Here is a 21,085-nt window from a genome sequence, read left to right as displayed (position 1 = left end):
AATAAAATAAAATAAAATGAAATAAAATAAAATAAAATAAAATAAAACAAAATAATATTTAGTAAAATAATAGAAGCTCAAGAACAAAACTAAATGAAAAATGTATCGACTTTAAATAAAGAAATCTCACGTTTATCTAAAGTTTATATCTACGCTTTCCCATACATAGTTCTACCAATTATTTTTTCACACTTCGTTTTCTTTGCGAAAATTTCTAAACCCTTATTAACAATTAAAAAGAGATACTTATCACTTCAAATAAAAAGTACCATGCGCTATCCTCTTAGCAAAATCCTCGCAAGCCAAAAGGCGTTGTCAGATTTTTTCAAAGAGAAAAGAAAAAATATCAAAACTCCAAACCGCCCAATTTGTGCACACCAAAAATTAATTACATTAAATTAGCATAAAATGCAGCCACTAATTAGGCGCAGTATTTTACCCAAGCCATTTATGCAGTTTTTGAGAACAAATAGAAAGTAATTTGTGCCTTATTTACAACAACTTTTTACATTAACTCGTGCCTAAACTTTTTGATGATCCCTGCTGCCACCAAAGGATGCCGCTGCGCTTTTAGCGGCTACAAGCGCACAAAAGGCTAATTAATACAAAACCGTTGCAAATTATTTGTGAGCGCAGTTTTTTTTTTTTATTTTAGTAGAACACGAGAGCGCTCAGCCAAAAATGTTGCTGCTTTACTGCAAAACGCAGGAAAAATATGTTTGTAGAAATGGTATGCTCGCCTTTTCTGCTTTGTAGCCAATTTATAAACAAGAAAATTGAGCTAGTCAAGCAAATTACCCGTATTGGCTTGGTACCAGGCAGCCGACAGCGCAAAAGCTACTGTAACACCAAATAAAGAGAAAGAGTAAAAAAAAATTGTTTTTTTTTGCAAAAAAACGTCTGTTTGGCAAATTTTCTAGCATCCTTTGCATATACACATTTTTTTCTTTGTTTTGCAGCAAAAATTTGTAAATTCGTTTCATCGTTGCAACTTGATCTATGTGCAGCAGCTGAGTGAATTTAGCTTTTATTTGCCAACAATTTGTTGTTGCTATACAGCGTAAAGAAGGAGAGATTCAGTGTTTTCCACGCTTCCGTGCATTGTAGCTAGCGCATTTATTCAAACTAAAAAAAAAATAAAATAAATAAATTACACACGCTTTAGCGTCGCAACAACAACTACCTAACGTTAGCAACATCGCGCTGTCACACAGTGAAAAAAGCTTGGGAATTATGTTTCAAAATTACAAGTAGGTCGTAATTTTAATCCGATTTGAGGATTTTTTTTCATTAAAGCTAATAAAATTGAGAAGAGATTTGCCGAGCCCGGTTATGGAATTATAATTTTTTTATTTTAAATTTTTTAGTGCCAAGTCCAGAAAGTAGAAATTTTGAAGAAAATCGATTCTCCTGTTCCTGTTAATAAATGTTACAAAATGAAAACTAGGTGAGAATAATTATAGACCTCCCCCCTCCCCCCCTTGAGACAAAATTTCACAAGAAAAATTTAAAATTTTATAAAAAAAATTTTCAACAAAATTAATTTTTTTACTTTTTAAAATTAAAAAAGTGTACTAGAGATCAAGTTTTAAGTGGCTACGAATTGACGTTGATTTTTATGAATTTTTTTTTAATGGCATGCATATCAAACAAAAATATTTTAATTTGACAATTTTATTGGGCCTTATTAATATCTAGTTCATTAGTGTTATTGAGTTTTGTACCACGCCTGTTTATTAGAAAAAATTGGAAAAAGCAACAAAGTCTAAGTAAAGCTCAAAGCTATTGAAACAAAAAATAGTCTTGGTGACAAATTTTGTATAACATTTTTATTTGTTCATATTTTTCTCGGTTTGGAGGACCCTATATATGTTTCCAACTAGTTTTCATTATGTAACATTTATTACAAGGAACTGGAGAATCGATTTTCTGGAAAACTGCTGCTTTCTCTGCACCTTGCACTAACAAATTAATATAAACAAATAAAAATTCAAAAATCGGCCTTCACAAATCTCTTCTAAATTTGATTAGCTATCATGAAAAAAATCTTATCAAATCAGAATTTTGAAACAAACCTTCCCAGTTTTCCTCACTGTGCGTCAGTGCAGTTATACAACCAATGCCGGGGCGTATGAGTAATGTAAAACAGCTGCCTTGCTGCGCAGATAATACGCGCAATCGAATTGCCGCTGACAACAAGTAACGCCGAACTTTGTATAAAAGCGAAGGAAAAAAAAATCGCACACACAGCAGTGTGGGCATTAAAAATAATGAGCTGCAGCAGCAGCAGCAGCAGTTGAATTGAAGTGAGGAAAGTGTGGGATTGTGAGAGGTTGCCTTAACAGGTCGCTTGCTGGGTTAAGCGCCGCATATTTGATGGTGGATAATTGCATTGCAATGCTTACAAGGCTATTGATAGTTTGCTACTATGTGCACATCGCTTGTTGACAAGGCACTCCACGGTTGCTATATATTTTGCATATGGTGCTTTTTATTTTCCATCTCTGTGTTCTTCTTCTTGCCGCATGTTCAACGCGGAAACGGAAGTTCATTACGTGCCGTCGAATAGCTGCAGCATCAGCGCTTCTTCTTGCTTCTTTTGCACTTCATACGAGTATACCAAATAAGTATTCTTTATATTAAGCTATCTTCGTAATCGAAACGTTTCTCCGTTCTTGGTGTATATGAAAAAAGTTCTGTTGGAATTTGTTGATTTAAGTAATTTTCTCCCTGAAATACTCAGGTTTTCGGTAAATTTTAATTTCGCCGAAATTAATGTTTTAAGTTACCAACTTCTCATTTTCTATAAGACATAGAAGACGACAAGGTGGCAACCAAAAGGCGTGACCTAACCATCTCTATTTACCATCAGCTCGTCGTCAGCTACAGTCGGTGAGAGCCAGGGTAACTAAAGGAATTACAGTAAATAGTTACTAACCTGTTGTGAGGTACCAATAGATGAATATTGACTACCTTTTGGTCAATTGTTGTCCTCATTTCATCCGTTTTCAGTTTTGGCTATCTAAATTCCTTCTGAACAAAACCGATAAATCTCTTAAATACAATTTTCTCGTTTGTGACATTTCTTATTTCTTGAAAATCTCATCGAGTATGGATTTATTTAAAACTTGCTAGCGCTTAATGACCATTGACGCTATTGGCTTTACCTGTACGGTAATGACACCTGTTTTGATTCTAGAACTACATATTCTTTTGACATAAAATTTTCGATTATTACCGGGCGTTGGTTGCGGTACATTGCCAGCTGATACGCTGGTGTGAAACTATCAGAAATGGTTTGCAGGCTAATGCCGCGACTACCTTTGTCGCCTTCAGACCGCAGCCAACGTTCCAACCCCATTACCGTTAAGTTGATGGTGCAAGTGCAGTCCATCTTTGTTCCCTAACCGGTTCTCAACGGAGTGCTTAATAAAAGCATTAGACAACCCCCAACCTTTGGAGAAAAACATGAGGCCAATTTTGCGGAGACGACATGTTAAAAAAAAATTCAAAGTTTCAACAACTGAAGAAGCAAAGCCGCTGTAGCCGAATGGTTAGAGGTACATACGTAGTATCATCCGAAAATATAAAAAGCCTTTGCCAACAGCGGTTGAGCCTCGGCAGGTAATGCCAAGCCTCCGAGGATATATGAGCAAATCTCACGAGTTGTTTTTTAAGTGTCACTCCCTTTTCTCTTCAGAAAAAAAAACATTAATAATTCTTCCTTCATTTATTTCAATCAATAGAGTTCCAAATAAGTTCAATAAAAAATAAATCAAGTATTTAAATAGCTCTAGCCTTAAAACATTTATTTAGGCGAAAAAGTACCGAAATTAATAATTTGTTCATTGTCACTCGAAATAATTATTTTTTTTTCTTTTTAATAACTTTAAGAAGTTTTCAGAAAGAGTGTTCATATTAGAGGCAATGAATGTTGGCACCAAGCCCAACATTAGGCTGGGTCGTTTTGTATGGGGGAAAATTAAAGTCATTTGACCGCATTTTAATAGTAATATTATGATGTCTTAGGTCTAAGCCAATTGTTATTGGCCAAGAAAGATTAATTTAAAACTTATCTTTAGCCCGCGATTCAAAGAATCAAAGTGTATGAATATTGAAAATTAAACTTATTGTTATAAACAGGACGATATATCAAATTAAGGTTTATTAAATTTAGTACCTCACGTTCATTTATCATTTTTCAATAAGTCTACACGTTTTTAAGATATTAAGATAAAACTTACAAAAACTATAGTTTCCCTCATGAATTTTCAATTCTTCATTATTTCAATGAAAATACAAAAAAGTGAGACGAGATTTATTTCAAACGTTTTAAAGTTTTCGGATGTTTATATAATATTAAAATGACCATGGACTTGGTCACGCCGATTTGGTCAGTTGACTTCATGATACAATATATTTTCACTATTACCAAGGGATTTGAGAAAAATTAAATTTTCGACCCGCCCTACCCAACATATCTGGGAAGTTCCAAAAGTGTGCCACCAAATTACAAAAAAAAAACTAGCAGCATGCAGAATATCTCTTCCGGCATTTTGTAATTTTTGAAATTTAATGATTTTTTTTCATTTTAAAAAATTAAGATACTTCAAAATGTTAACACTAAACATTTAAAATGTTCTTTTTGCCAAAACGAACCGGTCTAGGGTAACAAAACTAGAAGAATTACATTGATTATAAAATGACGATGATTTGCGAAACAAAAATTTAAATTTTACAATTTTTATTGGCAATTGGAAATTGGAGAAGAAACTCAGGTAGTTGGCTTCGTCTACTTAAAAAAAAAAAATGGGTGTTTCTAGCCGCTTAATTAGTGTGACTCAGCATTGCTTTTGGTCTCACTCATTTTACATATACAAACTTGATACTTTGACGGTATTTCAATAATTTAAAAACCCAAATTTTACAACAGATATTTTCACAGGAAGAAGCATTGAAAGACTAATCCCTAGCATGAGATTTTAACCCACTAAATCTCCTACCTTCTATGTTTCGATGACCCCAGTTTCACCGTTAAATATTTTGTCGGCAGGCCGTGACTTGTTAAGAATACCAGGTTTTCATCTGACCTGCTTCATCTGATGTACCTAATATAAGAGAAAACAAGACCGCTCTCTCTGCTCTTTGTTGAGCCATGCCTACGGTGACCATTCGTACCGATTTTGGCAGGACAATACCGATTTTGAGAAATTGTCCCGACATTAGCATCTTGCCATGGTTGCGTACATTTGGCATTACAATCTGCTGAGGTTTAGAAATAAAAGAGACTGATGCTTTGCATTTTGACGTTTTCGAATGCATCCATACTTTGTTTGGAAAAAAAACGCGCGAACAAAAAATTGCCAAAACTCAACGGTAAGTCCATATTACCTTAAACTTGTACTTGGAATTGAATGGGCATACTCAAAACAATTCTAAAAACTCTGTTTAAAATCTTTAAAATTTTTATCAGCGTTTAATAAAATTCACAATTTTGAAATTTTGATTTACAGGGTTTTTCATTTTCATAAAAAAATAATAATAAAAAATGTTTAAACAAAGAAAAGTAGACAAAACTTGCCAAAATGTCTGTTCCCCATTTACATTCTCGCGACCGTACAAACTCGCGTATGTGTACAAACTCTTGGTTATTTTCAAGTTTCTTCCTCTTTGTTCTGTTTTAAATAAAACTGTATTAAAATTTATTATGTATTTTTATTCTGAAAATAAAATTGTATGTTCGGACTCGATGCTTTACAAATGTCCCGATTTTTGTTCACAGAAATCTGGTCACCGTACCCATGCCTCAATATTTAAGAGATATTCACATTCCATTCTGTGTTGCCTTACGCGTCTGTGGCGAATTTCACTTCTGTCCTTCTTAACTGTTTTATTTTGGACCATTTAAGGAGCTAAAAGATCGAGTTCGACCAGCCCAGTGATGCGTCTGATGTATGGTGAAAAGATTTTCTGGCATTTTAAATTCGGAAACTTTAAATTTGATCAAGATTTCCCTTATTTTTTTAACGCCTTTATGAACTTCACAACAGTACCTACAGTCTGCCACATCCAATGCAACAGCGAGCTGCCTAAAAGTATGTCATTAAAAAACTCGCTCTGCGACTACGTTAACAAGCACTTTACATATCAGCCGCAACTAACAAGCGCACACAAATGCAGAAACACGCATACGCCGTGTAAACCAGCGGATCAGTAGTTGAGACATACACATATTTATATGCGCCAACACACTTATTCATAGCGTAGGGAAGTGCAACGGCTTAATTCAGCCAAAGTGGATTTTTAATTGAACTACACTTCACTTGCGCGTACGCGTACACACTTAAATACTTACATAACTTTTCATTAACTTCTCATCGTAATTTATACTACGTAGTTAATGGCAAATTTTTTTGTTAAGCGCATTTCAATTTAATGCAACTCTTCGTTGCAGAAGAGAAGGTGAACTTGAATTGAAGCAGAAGGAAAATGTAGTGGAGTAGCAGGGGTAGAGATGCAAAGAAGTGCAAGCAAAGTAAAAAGCAGGTAGTTAAATACAAAACTAACTAGTAGGCAGAGCAGGGATACCATTGAACGTTCGCATGCGTTCGTTATGCTTCGCGCTTTAACCCTTACCCAATTGTTGGCAGATAAATAGATAGCTGAAGAGGGGACGTCTCCATGACGCCAATGGCTGCACAAAGGCGCGCGCATGCACTGTAATTCAATATCGTAATTTACGATACTGAAAATTATCTGCGTCGATTTTTTATTTTTTATTACGAATAAAATGTTAACAATACAAAGCGCATACATTTATAGTCGACGAAATTTCAAAATTGGCAGACACGCCGAAGCTGTGCGGGTGAAGGGTGGCAAAGTTAAGCGACAACGCGTTGAGGCGTGGCGACATGGCGACATGTGCTGCAGGCTAGATAATAAGGAAGTCATAATTTGCATGCAATCGATGAGCTGTTGCCGGTTTTTATTAGATGTTTGCTTTATTTATTTATACAGCTTTTTAACTGCGTGCGCGCTTACATATATTCCATGCCATTATTCAACAGCCATATAATACTTTTGCTGCGATTTGTAAGCGCTAAAAATATTTTTCCGTCAATTTTTATTAAGCAGAATAAAAAGCAACTGGTCTACTTGGGCGGTTTGCATGAGAAACGCATAAACAAACATTTAATACAAACATGTGAAACGTAGTAAATTTATAAAAATAGCAAAAAAAAATATAGATAAGACATAGCTAAGCAATTGGTTTCATAAAATAGCAAGCCAAAAATATTTACTTACTAGGGTGGACTGGAAAGTATTCCAGCAATAAAAAAGAGTAGGTCTAGATCAAATAGAAGTCTCATACATGGCTTTCTAAAGCAATAGTTTTTGCTTGAAAAGCTGCTTTACAAATATTGCTTAGCTTTTGTTGCCCAAAAAAACGAACGCACGTTCTGCTTCACCACTCAAAGGACTTCAAGGATTCGGCACCTCCGAGATGTCGCGGAATTCAAGAGCAATTCCCGGCCCCTTTCTGCCTCGTCCCGAGCAGATAGCTTATCAGCTGAAGTAACATGTAAAATTTTTTTGAATAGTGTTGCCACCTTTTTCAAAAGTTAAAATCAATAAAATAAAATATCACAACATGTGGGTGCCAAACGCAAGAGGTTTAATAAAGATTCGTACAGAAATAATTTTGAAGAGGGTAGCCACCTGTTCAAAAATTAAAGCCTATTTAAATAACAAGTGAAATAAAATATTCTAAAATGTGTATAAAATGAAAGTTTTTTTAGAAAATTTTATTTCGAACATATTTTTAATGAGGGTTGCCACCTGTTTAGAAATTTAAAATCAATTCAAATAGAAGTCAAATGAAATTTTTTTGTATGGATGTCAAACTATAGGGGTTTAAGTAAGTTTTTTTTATTAAATACCTTCAAAAAGTGTTGCCACCGTCTAAAAAAGTAAAAAAATTAATTATTAAGGCAACAAAAACCTTTTAATATGCTTAGATGGCAATGGAAAATGGTTTATTAAGGCCTTACTTCTGCATTAATATTTTTTGAGAGAGTTTCCACCTGTTTCGAAATTCAGAATCAACTTAGTTAATGAGTTAAAAGACATACATATGTATTTTAGTATAGGTATCTAGGTATAGAGGTCCAAAGTGCTTTATGTTGAGAGTATTTTTTGACACTTTGTTAATTCAAAATTAATTTCCAAGTTATTTTTTTGAGAGAGAAATTAACTTGATTTCTAAAACACTTTTGAAAAGAGAAATTTAAGTAATTTATTTATAAAACATTTTTTAAGAGTTGACTTCAGTTTGAAAGATCCAGTTCCAATTAATGAGAGGTAAGACTGATATCAAGATTTGATTTAAAGTAAAAATATAGGAATATTTAGTTCATGCAGGATTCATTTAAAATCATCAGTAAAATTAAAAAAAAAAATCATTTCACAAAAAAAATCATATTTTTCCTTACCATGAGCCTATAACTTTACAGCTCATCCTCGTAAGCTAAAGAATAAGTTTCATATTCTAGAAATCACATATGCAACCCATTTCCACCGCCTTGCCACCAACCTCCTTTATAACCTCTACTTTACGAGTTGCCATTAAAAACGGAAACGGAAAATCGTAATTTGAGCAACGACAATTGCCCTACACCAAAGAAACAGGCAAACAAAAAGATGCATGCAAAAGCATTCACAGTAAAAAAAAAACGACGAATAAAAAGAAAAAATCAGACTATAATAAAAATTAAAAATAACGAAACAACATTGGCGGCAATAGCATAAAAAATTATATAACACTAGCGCTGGCTATAAACGAATGACTGAAGTAGCGTAACGAATTGATAAATTGGAAACACAATCCCGCACACATACATGCGCGCCAGCATAAAAAAAAAAAACGTTCCTTGTAAACGCTGTATTTATTCGCATTGACTTTTTGTTATCAAAGATTGCTCTGTGCTTCGCTTTAGTGAGTTATTCCCTGCTTTTATGATTTTTTCTGTAAAATTAACGAAAAAATAAGCGTAACAACGCGTAGAAATGATAGATAAGAACCCCATCTCTATGAAAAGGGTAGGTATTGTAATGTGATATTAACGTTTGATGAAGGGGTCGGCCGTCATGCTGGACGCGTTGCAATTATTGGCTAGATAGTAAAGTGAAGTGAGGTGGAAATGCGTAAAGAAACTGATAGCTAACATAAATGATAAACATCGTGGTACATGTGTGTTATGGAAAGGTAATTTAAATAAAATTTAATTTTTGGAACGTTAATAAAAATGCTTGTACATGCACTTCTTTGGATATTAAAACACTGCAACAAAGGCATTTTGTATGGTGAACTTATTGTTGGGAAACTACCTCGACTTAGCACACAACATTTCTTTAATTTTTTTTTATTGTTTATACCTAGTAACTTAGGATGAGCTTTTCGGATGAGGAAGTCCCAAAAAATCTCAACGAACCGAAAATAATCCGGCAATGCCCGATATAGTACCGAAAAGTCCCCAAAAATTTTTGACAGGACCCGAAAAAAGATCTCGTAAAAAACTCCAAAAAACTTTCCGAAAAGTCCAGAAAAAATTACCGGAAAAACCGAAAAAGTTCGAAAAAATCCTAACAGTCCTTAATGCTGAATGGCCCCGAAATAATTCCGAAAAGTCTCTTAACGATCGCAAGAAATCTCGAAGAAATGCTGGACGCTTCCAAGAAAATTCCGGAAAGTCCCAGAAATATCCAAAAAAAAAAACCGAAAATATCCTGAACGAAATTTCCGAAAAATATTGAACGGTTCTGAAAAATATTGGAAAATCCCCAAAAACAGTCCTCAAAAATAACGAAAAATTTCTGGTCGGTCCAGAAAAAATACCGAAAAATTATCTCGAAAATAAAACCGAAAAAAGTTCCAAAAGGTCCCAAAAATGCTCAACGAAACGAAAATAATCTGAGAATGCCCTAAAAAGTACTGAAAAGTCCCCAAAAATTGCTGACAGAACCCGAAAAAAGAAAAAAAAAATAGTTCCGAAATTTTCTCTCAGTATAAATCGGCAAATCATGATAAAATTTTTTCTACTATGCTGCAGAGAGTCGCTCATCTCCTGTTGAACTTATAGCCTACGCGGATTACTAACCCAATGGGGCAGTGCTTACGATCACCGTAGGATAACGTAAACAATTTCGGGACGAACAGACTACGTCCACTCGGGCGGAATATCAAAGACACAATTAATGCCGATGGCTTTAGAAAATGCATTAGGATGGCTTGCGCGGAATTCAAACTCAGTACGTTCTGCAAACTGCTGGAGTACTAAAGCATTTTTTAGGCCGAGGTTTTAGTCATAAAAAATGTGGCGCAGTTGTTGAGTAGTAATCCGATACTTATAATTACAAGATTGAATCTCAATATGCATATATGACAATCAGGCTACTGGTAAGGCTTTAACCCCACAGCAGTTTCACTAAATGTGGTAGTGTGCCGTGACTGAATTATATGTACGCTGATACAGAAATACTTATGCTCCTATGTTGAACTCGTCAAAGAAGTCACTAACATGTATGTACATATGTATGAATTTCTTCTTCAGCATTAAGCACATTCATACAATCACACAATCAGTGCCATAAATTGTTTTGTTATAACGCCTTTTTTCACGTTAGACGATTTTATTATCCTGTTTGGGAATCCTTTACGCCCAGTTTGGCTTGCCTGGCGCACAATAAGAAAAGAGAAATAAAAGTAAAAACAAATAAAAATTGAAGGAAAGCATAATAAATACACATAAAAACCTTAACAAACAAGAAAATTCGCTCAACAACAGGAACACTCTTTAAGCATCGAATTACACGCTCCTCCACACACACTTAAGAAACGACAACACGCACACGAACTCACACATATTTAATCTATGTATGGTATGTACATTCACTATTATAAGAATTGGTTATAAATGCACAAAAACAGAAGCAAAAGTAGAAACTGGCGCACCCGTTTGCACATTAAAAACTCATAAAAATCGCAAATTGAATTGAAACGCCAGCCAAAGTGAAACACGAAGGGTTGCCAAGTGTAATGGCAAATAAAAAATATGTTAAAATATCCGTTGCGGAAAGGGCGTGGCATAAGAAGTGAAGTTTTTTCAACGCTATAAAAAAAAAGTATACCAACTTATCGAGCTGGTTTGAGGAATAGAAATAAAATGGAAGCAATCAATTAAAATTGCCATAAATCGAAGAATGTGGCACACGTAAAAGCTTACATATGAATATGTACATATGTATGTATTTACATATGAATGTACACTAGAGCGCACCAGAAAAAAAGTTCTAAAGTGTTTTTGGTAGGCAATTAAAAAAAAAAATTTTTTCCGAATATAGGGTTCGCAATTTTATATCTTTCGTCATATCTTCAGCATTAACAGTCGCATTTTGAATTATGTTACATCGATGTCCATGTTTCGAAGAGACATTTTTTTTTGTTCAAAATTTCGTTGACCTCAAGTACGGCGTTCTAGTAGTACTTACACACCAGACCCCAGTTCCTACCACCCTAATGTCAGTCAACTAAAGCACGCCAAAAATAACTAAACTTTTGCTAAGCAGGTATTTTGATTATTCCCGTGGAACTATTAGACTCAGAGGTGTACGGTGAACTTTTTTGTTTGCTTGTGAGCTTGTCCGGTCTAGTGTACACATTTCACATGCATTTGTGTGTGGATCACTCAATACGAATTTTTAGTTTTGTATGTTTTTTTTCACCATTCCTTATAAAACTTAACGAGCGCAAATAAATAAAATAAAAAAATGCTAGGAAACGATACAAATGGAAATTCGAGTAAGAGTGACGATAAAAAAGCGATTAAAAATTGTTTGATTGGTTTCATGATAAAATGTGGGGGTTAAGGTTGTTAAGCCAAATGTTGGAAAAAAGTAGAAGGTGGAGTTTATATGAAAGGAGTATTAAAAATTTAAGAGTGCCAAGATGCTTTGTTGAATTTTCAAGCTCAAAATATTTTAGTCTAAGCTGAAAATTCAAGAATTCTATAATTTTGTTGAACCATATTTCACAGCTGATAGCAATAACCAGCTAAAAAGCGCGGCAAGCCAACTGCGTAATATTGAAATTCGGACTCTTGCCTAGTTTCATCCACAACATTTCGATTGACAGCCTATGCTTACTACCCTTTTTATCAGCTCTTCTTTAGCTTTAGTCAAAGTAAATATTTTGTTGAATTTTTGAAATTTAAAAACAAAATCAATTTTTTCAAACTCGGATAGCGACCCCTAAACTTGTTTATAAAATTTTGAAATTTTCGTGAATGGGTTTATTTTGTACATATGTAGAAAGAAATATAAGGGCGCCTCATGATTTTGATATTTTAAGCACCACCCTATTACATATACTGACATCTTACTAAGAGCAACCGCAATTTATAACAAGCTCAAGGTCTAACAAGCGATGGACGAGAGTGAGTGCATCAACTGCCAGCTGCCTTCTTAGAAGCCGGATCCATTAAGCTGCTGCAGAGCCTATTGAAGAGTGTACCGTTATTTATACACAGATCAATATTCTGTGCAGAAGGCCCTAAGATTTTAAGGTGGATTCCTTGCTTATTCCCAACAGAGCTCTGTATTTAAGTAGGCCAAAGGTATTCCCATTTTTATGGTATTCCTATACGATCCTGTAAAGTTTTTCACCTCTCCTTACCACCCGAGTGGTAAAAGAGGCAGGTGACATATTTTTCCAAATTTTATCTTTGATGCAGAAATACATCTAAATGCTCTAGGAGCATTTCTGCATCGAGAGAAAAATTTTGGAAAAAATATCACTTACCTCTTTTTTGTAGTTAGGGCTCGATATATTTGGTGTATAGCTTCACGCCTCTGGTTTATCCGCTATCCCATTCCAGGATGTGACTTTATGTCCCGCGACTTATGTATATCAGCGTACTTTCGAATTAATCAGAAATTGGGGCCAACTCTACCCTACAGTTCTCAAACGCTTCCGTGGTCTGGGAGGCGAAAACTTAGAATTAAGCTGCACCAACCCCGCATTCCATTTTTAAGCCTCCTGTAAAGGCAGCCATGTCCTCCAAGCACTTAGTCTCTCCCCCAATCCAGTCTCGGCGACTTTAGGAATTTTGTGCGGGGTTTGTGTCTGGTCCAAGGTATGATAAAGTCGGTATGCAGCGTTTTTATATCAGATGGAGATCTATTTAGGATTGCATTGCTCCTTAATGAACTTTCTTTCGTGATCTGTCGGTAATAAATTGGGCAGAACTTTGTCAGGCTACGTTGATGGGGATCTCATTGAACTTGTAGCGCCAACAGCAACCGAAGCAGTTTTGAACGACATAAAGCAGTGGTGGGCATCACGCTTTCTCAAGCTTTCAAGCTTTCTATACTATACAGCGGACAGGCCGGTGCCCACCATCGCTCGCACTTCCAGTGCAAAAACCTTGACATCAATCTGCTTCTGTCGCCTGGCCTTCCTTTGGCTTTTATACAGCGGTCTCGGTGGCTCCATGATCACTCCTGAAGTTTCTACCTGAAATTAAGTTTGGGTTCCAGGACAACTTCCAGATAGTTTACCCCATGTAAGAGATTCAGCGCTTTACCATTGAATTTACTTAGGTTTAGTACAATTGGGTACTTTCTTTTTAATTGTAAAAAAAAAAACATCAGCTCAGTTTTCTCCAGATTCATATCAACAGAACAATTTATGGCACCGGACATACTTCGCTTAAAAGCGAAGGAAATTGATTTGATATAAGAGTAGCTACATGGTCGGCATAAGCCACAACCTTGACTCCATGGGAATCTAAGTTTACTATTTGTTTATTCAAGACAGCGAGCCATAGAAGCAGTGAGAGGACTTCTGTCTCTGCATGGTTCCTGCTGGTGGGTCAGAGGAAAACGTAGGCCTTCCCTGCATTGTTCTTTAAAGACCAGCTGGAGAGAGATTTAGGTTCACTATGCTATGAACGTGAGTTAAAAAAGCTGTGTGTGCTAATCTTATATTTCTGGATATTCACTTTGTTCCCACTTCCACGTTTCCACAAGAATTTTGCACCCTTCCTTGTTGCTTGTTTTCCTTCACCAAATATTATTGACAAAGTCTTTGTGCAGTTAGACCGTAGTTGTGACTTGATACAACCTTTAGCTCAACCGCAGCATTACTTAGAGAGCAAATTGCCAAGCTAGACTAAATGGCAGTCACTTTACGTACTCGTACAAACGAGTACACTCACATTAGTAATAAATAAGGGAAGCAATGCATGGTTCAACCATTGAATTAACAGCTCTTAGCATCAAAATGTTTTGGCAATCATAATGACAAATGTACACCATCTTACGCAGTGCGCTTGGCGAACCACAGTGCGACCACGAAAATAGCCTTAGGCGGATTAAAATAGCATAAAGCAAAATAGCAAAGGACAAATGTAAGCATATTTCATCTCATCACCGCTTCTTATCCATGTGTGCTTGTGATTGCATGCATACAAAGACTCGTTTGAATGCATTCCAGACGGAGTTGTGTGTGACAAATTCGCCAACTTGGAGGTTTTAATCCGCCCCCACCCCATTCAGTTTTAAACGTAAGGTATAATTATTGTTACCGGAAAATTCAGAACTTTTGTTTAAGACAATATGAGTGCAGTCGTGAGTGTGTCATCAACCTGGTTTGCTAGTGGAGGCCACAGCAACAGCAAGCTTGAGCTCGACAGGCAAAGCGATAGCAACTCACGACTCTCAGATATGGACGAGCATAAGCTATGAGGGCACTTGGCAGTAGCCCAGGTCCATCGCAAGCAGGTTTGCCGCAGAAAACCTGGACATCCCACTGATCCAAGAGAAGCATGAACGTACAGGTGCCAAGTTATGGGCCCCAATCACAATTTCAACAAGGTTATTTGGGACCTCTTCTGTGAGAGGCGCAGAGCGTGTGTAGTGATGAAGAAAAATATTGACTACTTCTGAGCTACAAAGTTTTTAACACAGAAGCTGGTAGCAGTTCAGACGACGCTGTCAATCAATGGCAGAGACACGGAGATCGTCTTTGCTTTGGCCTATTTTTCGAAAGACACCTCCAAAATTCCACCCATTGAGGTCTACCAGTTGATGGAGCTCTGTAGCAGGAGCGGAGGAAAGCTGGGGGCACAATAAACCTACCTGTCGCGTATTTACTCTAGTAATATCTATCTATCTAAGGCCAATTTCCATATATGTGGGTACATTAGGGCGGATTAATTTGTATACGAGATTTTTTCGACTATGCGCGTATAGCACAGAAAGATTCTGCGTGTAATTCTAAGAAAATTCTCCAAAGGAACTATGGATCTAAAATCATTTTGGAGTTTTCCAAATTACGAAAATAAGTTTCTTAGCATTTTGCTGTATTGTCGTAAAGAAGGACTTAAATTTAGTATAAAAACATGCTTTAAGAGATCTTTTGGTATGATGAATCCTTTCCTGCACTTATATTTTTCTCTAAACTTCCACCAGAGGACGCAAAAGTTAAAATTCTCACATTTTGTTCGAGATCTACTTTCGCAATTTGGCAAACCCCAAATTCATTTTAGATGCATGGTTTCTTCAGCAAATTTGCTGAGAACTTCACGTGGAAGCCTCCTATGCTATAGGCGCATATTTAGAAAAGATGGCCCGCCTTAATGCACATATATGTACTACTTTCCGCAGAAATGATTGGGCTTATTACTTTGAACTTGACTATTACTTTTGAGTACGTATTCTGCAATAATCTTTTCTCCAAATGAAACCTATTGAATTCCACCAGTAAGCGAATCCCAGCTCCCCTAAATCTAACTCCCGCACAGATAGACGCGTTTACAATTTTTGAATTTAAACCCCTCTCGGTAAATCTACCAGTTAACCCCTTCTATTACCGTATATGACTCAAATGATTGTAATGAACTTGTGGAACAGACGCTTTTCATTTGTGAGGTTAAATTGCAAAAATATGATTTTACATTTGACATCCAAGCCTTGAGGCGGTGATATACTCTTCACCTTACCAAATTATTATTATCACGTTAATTTTAAAAGCTCTTCTGCTTTGCTTAAGTAAGCAAAGGTCATTTTCAATTAGAAAACATGGAATTTATAAAACTTTAATTTTCCCATTAAATGCTTGAGGCATATTTTGGGACACTTGCGACCAGCATATGTTAGTGAACGCTCTTTTCTAACTCAAAACTTATGCCGAAATCATTAAAATGCTACGGTCGCTGGCTTGCATTTCATCTACATAAGTATTGTAATGTTTGCATAAATTGTTCAGCTATGAAATTCATCACATTCATTTGAAATGCTGTTATTAAGGCGGATGAAAACAGATATGCATGTAAAGCTACAATTACGTTTGTCAAAACCAGTCACATTTGGCGACTCAAAACTTTTATGCTTTTTTAATGAGCATAACATAGTCAGGAGCGGGTGAGGGAAAACGCCAACAGCTATGAAAGACACTCATTCGTGTTTCTGTGTTTTGTGTTTAAGGTTGCAAAAGTCGAGGTTAAGTGCAGATCGTATCCGAGTTGGAGACAGCCCAGTTGTGGACAAACGCGACAACGCACTTATCTGTCAAAATAAATAGAGGCAAGCTGGCGGATTGTAAGCAGAAGCAATTTGGGAGCAATGAGAGCGTAAATATGAATATGTTTGCACACATAAACATACCTAAGTGCAAATGATAATAAAAAGTGAAATTAAAATTGCACGCCTAGCGGCTCTACCGAAAGGGTTAAGCAGCGCATAATTAATGCAGCACCCAACAGGGTGGTGGTTGGCTAAACCGATAGAGTGCGAGCGCAGCAAGGCCCTATGGCTAAGCAGAAGATTTATGAGAAAGTAATAAAATTTCTAAACATTTATTTTTTTTGCTTGTTTTATGACAAAACTAGTAAAATTGTAGACATGTATTTGAATGATGGCCATAATGAAATGAAAAATTTTTACATGCATAGATGTGTATGCAAGCAAGTAAAATGAATTGCCCAATGCAGTCAGATAACTTCTTAGGCGCGGCACAAACAACGCACATAAAAAGCAAGTAAGTAAGTAATTATAATTTGATATTTTTACGACCTTTCAGTGTGCAAAGGGAAGGGTTAAGGCTAAGCAGCAGCAGCAGCACAGCTGAAGCGTCTGTTATTTTAAGTTAAGTAATATTAATAAAGCGCTGGTCTTTTATAACTTGAAATTTTTGTCTATTTCGCTTTTGTTGTTGTTGTTGCTGCTGCTGCACAATAAAACGCGTATTTTACGATTTGGCTTTAATTTTAAGAAAGTGCGCTACGTCCAAGGTTTATTTATTTTTGCTGCAATTTAATTGTCGAAAATTATAATATTTTTATGACACACAATTACGCTGATGACTTAATTTCTTAGGTGGATATTTTTGTTTTCTTCTAATAATTCTCGCAACACACTTGAGACTAAATGCAAACAAAATTCAAATGCACAAAGTACAGGGTTGAATGAGAAAAAAGTGGAGCGAAAAAATTTAGCCGATTTATAGGCGTTACTTTTACGACTATGCAAATTGTAATGAAATTGAGGCGCAATTAAGCGGATATGCACACAAAAAGTGCGAGTAAAAACTGACTGTGTGTGCAGTGAAAAAAAATATAAAATAAAAAATGCGCATAAATATGCAGATTTTGTGATTTATACGACCCTTTTCATATTACTTCTATTCTTGCTTTTTTCTTACTTTTTCTCTTTATTTTATGACATTTCTTCGGTAAAAAATAAAAAGCGATGTTGAAGCGGCAATTAAAAACGACTGCATTTTTATAGTTACAAATAAAAAGATCATAAAAATTATTAAACAGCTGCAGGGTTTATGACAATTATATACATTTTTCGGCATTTCACAACCAGTTTATGAAAATTTCTTGATAACAAACTTATGTATCTATCTCAGTCTTTAATAAAAGGAAATAAAAAAATACTTTACATCTTATGCCCCCGTTGACTGTAAATTTTAAAGGACTTAATCCAATTGGTTGTGGAAGACTGCCTTTTTCAGTAATTAGTGCACTTCTTATCCTTGAAATACATTGAAAACGACAAGCAACGGTGGCGATATGGATTTTTTTAACGCGATAACCACGTCATGATTTTGTATGAGTTTGACATAAAAGAAAAAGGGGAATCTTATCCATATGCCCGGAGTGCATATACTTTTTAAAGCTTTCAAGATTTGGATAACTATAAAACAATATTTTGGAAAAAAATGGATTTCGATATCTATTAAATTTCTTACTCCAAAATTTAGGTGGCAACCCTATTCCGAAATACGCTGGAATGAATGGTACATATCTTGAGCGTATATATAAAAAAAATGCTGATTGAAATTAACAAAATAAAAATTTCTATTACATAGAAGCGTGGCAACCCTGATGGTAAACATTTTCTTACAAAAGTTCTCAACAACACCTTTCATTTGATATCCATATTGCGATAATTTAGATAAATGTGTAGAATTGAAATTAAGTGGTAACCTTACACTATTATCTAAGGGATAACATTTTGTATATAGGGAAAGCATTGTTTAAGAACCTTCTCTTGGTACCCATGAATAGTAATATTTTACCTCTTTTCTAAACAAAAAATTAAATAAATATGCGATTCAAAATAGGTGGCAGCCCTATTAAAAATATGTTTGAATTAGGGATCTTTTAAATACCTTCCATTTGATATCCATATCATGATTTTTTTAATTAATTTGTAACTAATTTCGAATAGGTGGCAATCTTATACGAGTCTTCTCGGCACAGCACAGCGATATTGCCGGTAGCTGCAAGCTGATAAATTTGCAAATCGGGTAATACTCGGCTATCCGGGTACCCGCGTATCATCAGCCCTAGTATATGGCCTTGTGTTCTCAATTCAGTTTATTGAGTCTATGATTAAAATCTTACAGACTGGATTGCAGATAAAGCAGTAAAATTAAAAACTAAATCATAGATGTACATGTAGTTACAAGAAATGTTAATCAATAGATGACTTGACAGGACAGCTTTACGAAAAAATTCCAAAATAATTATTCACATATACAGGTATAGCAATTTTACTGAGATATTGATTCTTCTTTTTCTATCCCGAGGGCTGGGCATTTGAAAAGGTGGTTACCCTATCTCTAAGACACTGTTATGCTCTTAGTAATTATGAAATCTTCCTGTTATTAAAGAAACTCAAAAAACTACTGAAAAAAAACAAACCTACGCGCCCGCTTGCTGTGCAAATTACAAACTGTTGCTTGCAAAATATCAAGTTAAACTTTTTATTTGTAATAACACCGAAATGCGCAGCAAAAGAAAGCAAACGGTTCCCATTGCGGCAAAGTTCTTACTTAACTTAACTCATCCAACTCTGCTTACCTACATGGTGTGTATGTATGTATATCCAAAAATTTATTTTATTTATTTTGTAATGGTTAAAATGGTAAATGATTAAATAAACAATTTGGTATTATTATGCTGAATCTCCTGAATAGGAACCTTGTTTTCCGAACTAAAAATATTGCTTTTCAAGAATTCTACACGATTTCTACGAAAAGTAGTTTTTTCCCTATATAAAATACATGAAAAATTTTGAGCGCTTGGAGCACTACAAAAATTTATTTTTTATATCAAAATAAAAAAAGGTATTTTTTCCGACATAGAACAATCCTAGGTGGTGAGAGCATTAAAATTCCGACTTTACTTATTTTGGACCACCCTGATGTGCATATGTAGCTGCATTTTAAGGGCAATTGATAGTCAACAGCTGCCTCTCTGCCATTGCTGCAATTTGCTCAGACAAGCACACACACAGTCACACACAAACTTTTTACTTATGAAATTTTGCATTATGGGGAAAAAAGAGCATAGAACTTGTCCACTCGCTGCCAACGCTGGCTAATTACAGCGCACAACTTTGCAAAGAAAATAATGAAATAAAAACAACAAAACTTCCAAAAGCGTATGCTTGGTAACTTTAAAATACAATAAGCGCCCGTTGCTGTCCCCAATGCAATAATTGTGCACAAAGCGCACACTGTACAATAAATGCAAAACACGTACCGTTACACCTTGTAAGTGCATACCCTATAGGTAAAAGAAATGTGCAATTAAACCAGCAACGGATGTGCACGACAGCTGTGTGATCTCTATGATTTTTCAAAGGAGTCACCGAAAACTATATATGAGGCATAAATTATGATGAACCTACCATTCCCACGAGATCCAGGCTTGGATTTTTTCCGCTGGAACGTAGACCTGCTGAAAAACCTACCTAGCTTTAATTAAATCAAATTGAATGCAACTATGCAGCAGCGGCAGGTTTATATACGACTCTCGAAAATCCCATACAAGTATGAAAACCCTACAGGGAAAAGGGACGGAAATCTTAGGACGCAAGATCAGGATGTGTTCCTATGGGAAAATATCCGAGCATTTTTCAAGCGAAATACTCCGCCATCTACCGGAACGAGAGAATCATTATTAAAAGCGGAAACCAGGCGGCACTCAAAGCCCCCTTACCATATGAACTCAAATCATCATTAGTCATTTCTATTTTCGAAAATAATGTCCTTTCTGGTGAAAAGATAGCCGAAGAGCCTGGCTTGCCGATGGCTCCGCACCGCTCACCAGTACTTACTGCATTCATAGTATACCTACTCAATAATTATGGCTCACGAATAGGAGCAACTGAGACCACAGGATAGTTCAGTACCGAAAAGGTAGTTAGCGATCCTTGTCATGCCAATTCGTTGGCGACCTCATTTCCTTCGATTCTACTATGGCCTAGTACCCAGCACGGTGTTAACGTGACAATGCAGTCTCTAACCAGCCCTCAAACCGAAGGTTTAATTTTTCGCAGTTTAAAATTGCGACTAAGTATTTCAACCTCAAACACCGTGACAATTTACACAAGGGAATCACAAGTTTGGTGCTAGATCCAAAAATACCTGCACCTGCTCTATCCTCCATAATTTAACCGTATGTGTACCAGTGTTCTTCGCGATTGGGGATTTATCACTCCAGTTGGTCCC

Source organism: Rhagoletis pomonella, unplaced genomic scaffold (genome assembly GCF_013731165.1).
Source record: "Rhagoletis pomonella isolate Grant_MI unplaced genomic scaffold, Rhpom_1.0 Rhpom_scaffold_00005, whole genome shotgun sequence".
Classification (NCBI taxonomy): Eukaryota; Metazoa; Arthropoda; class Insecta; order Diptera; family Tephritidae; genus Rhagoletis; species Rhagoletis pomonella.
This window is presented reverse-complemented; position numbering follows the sequence as displayed.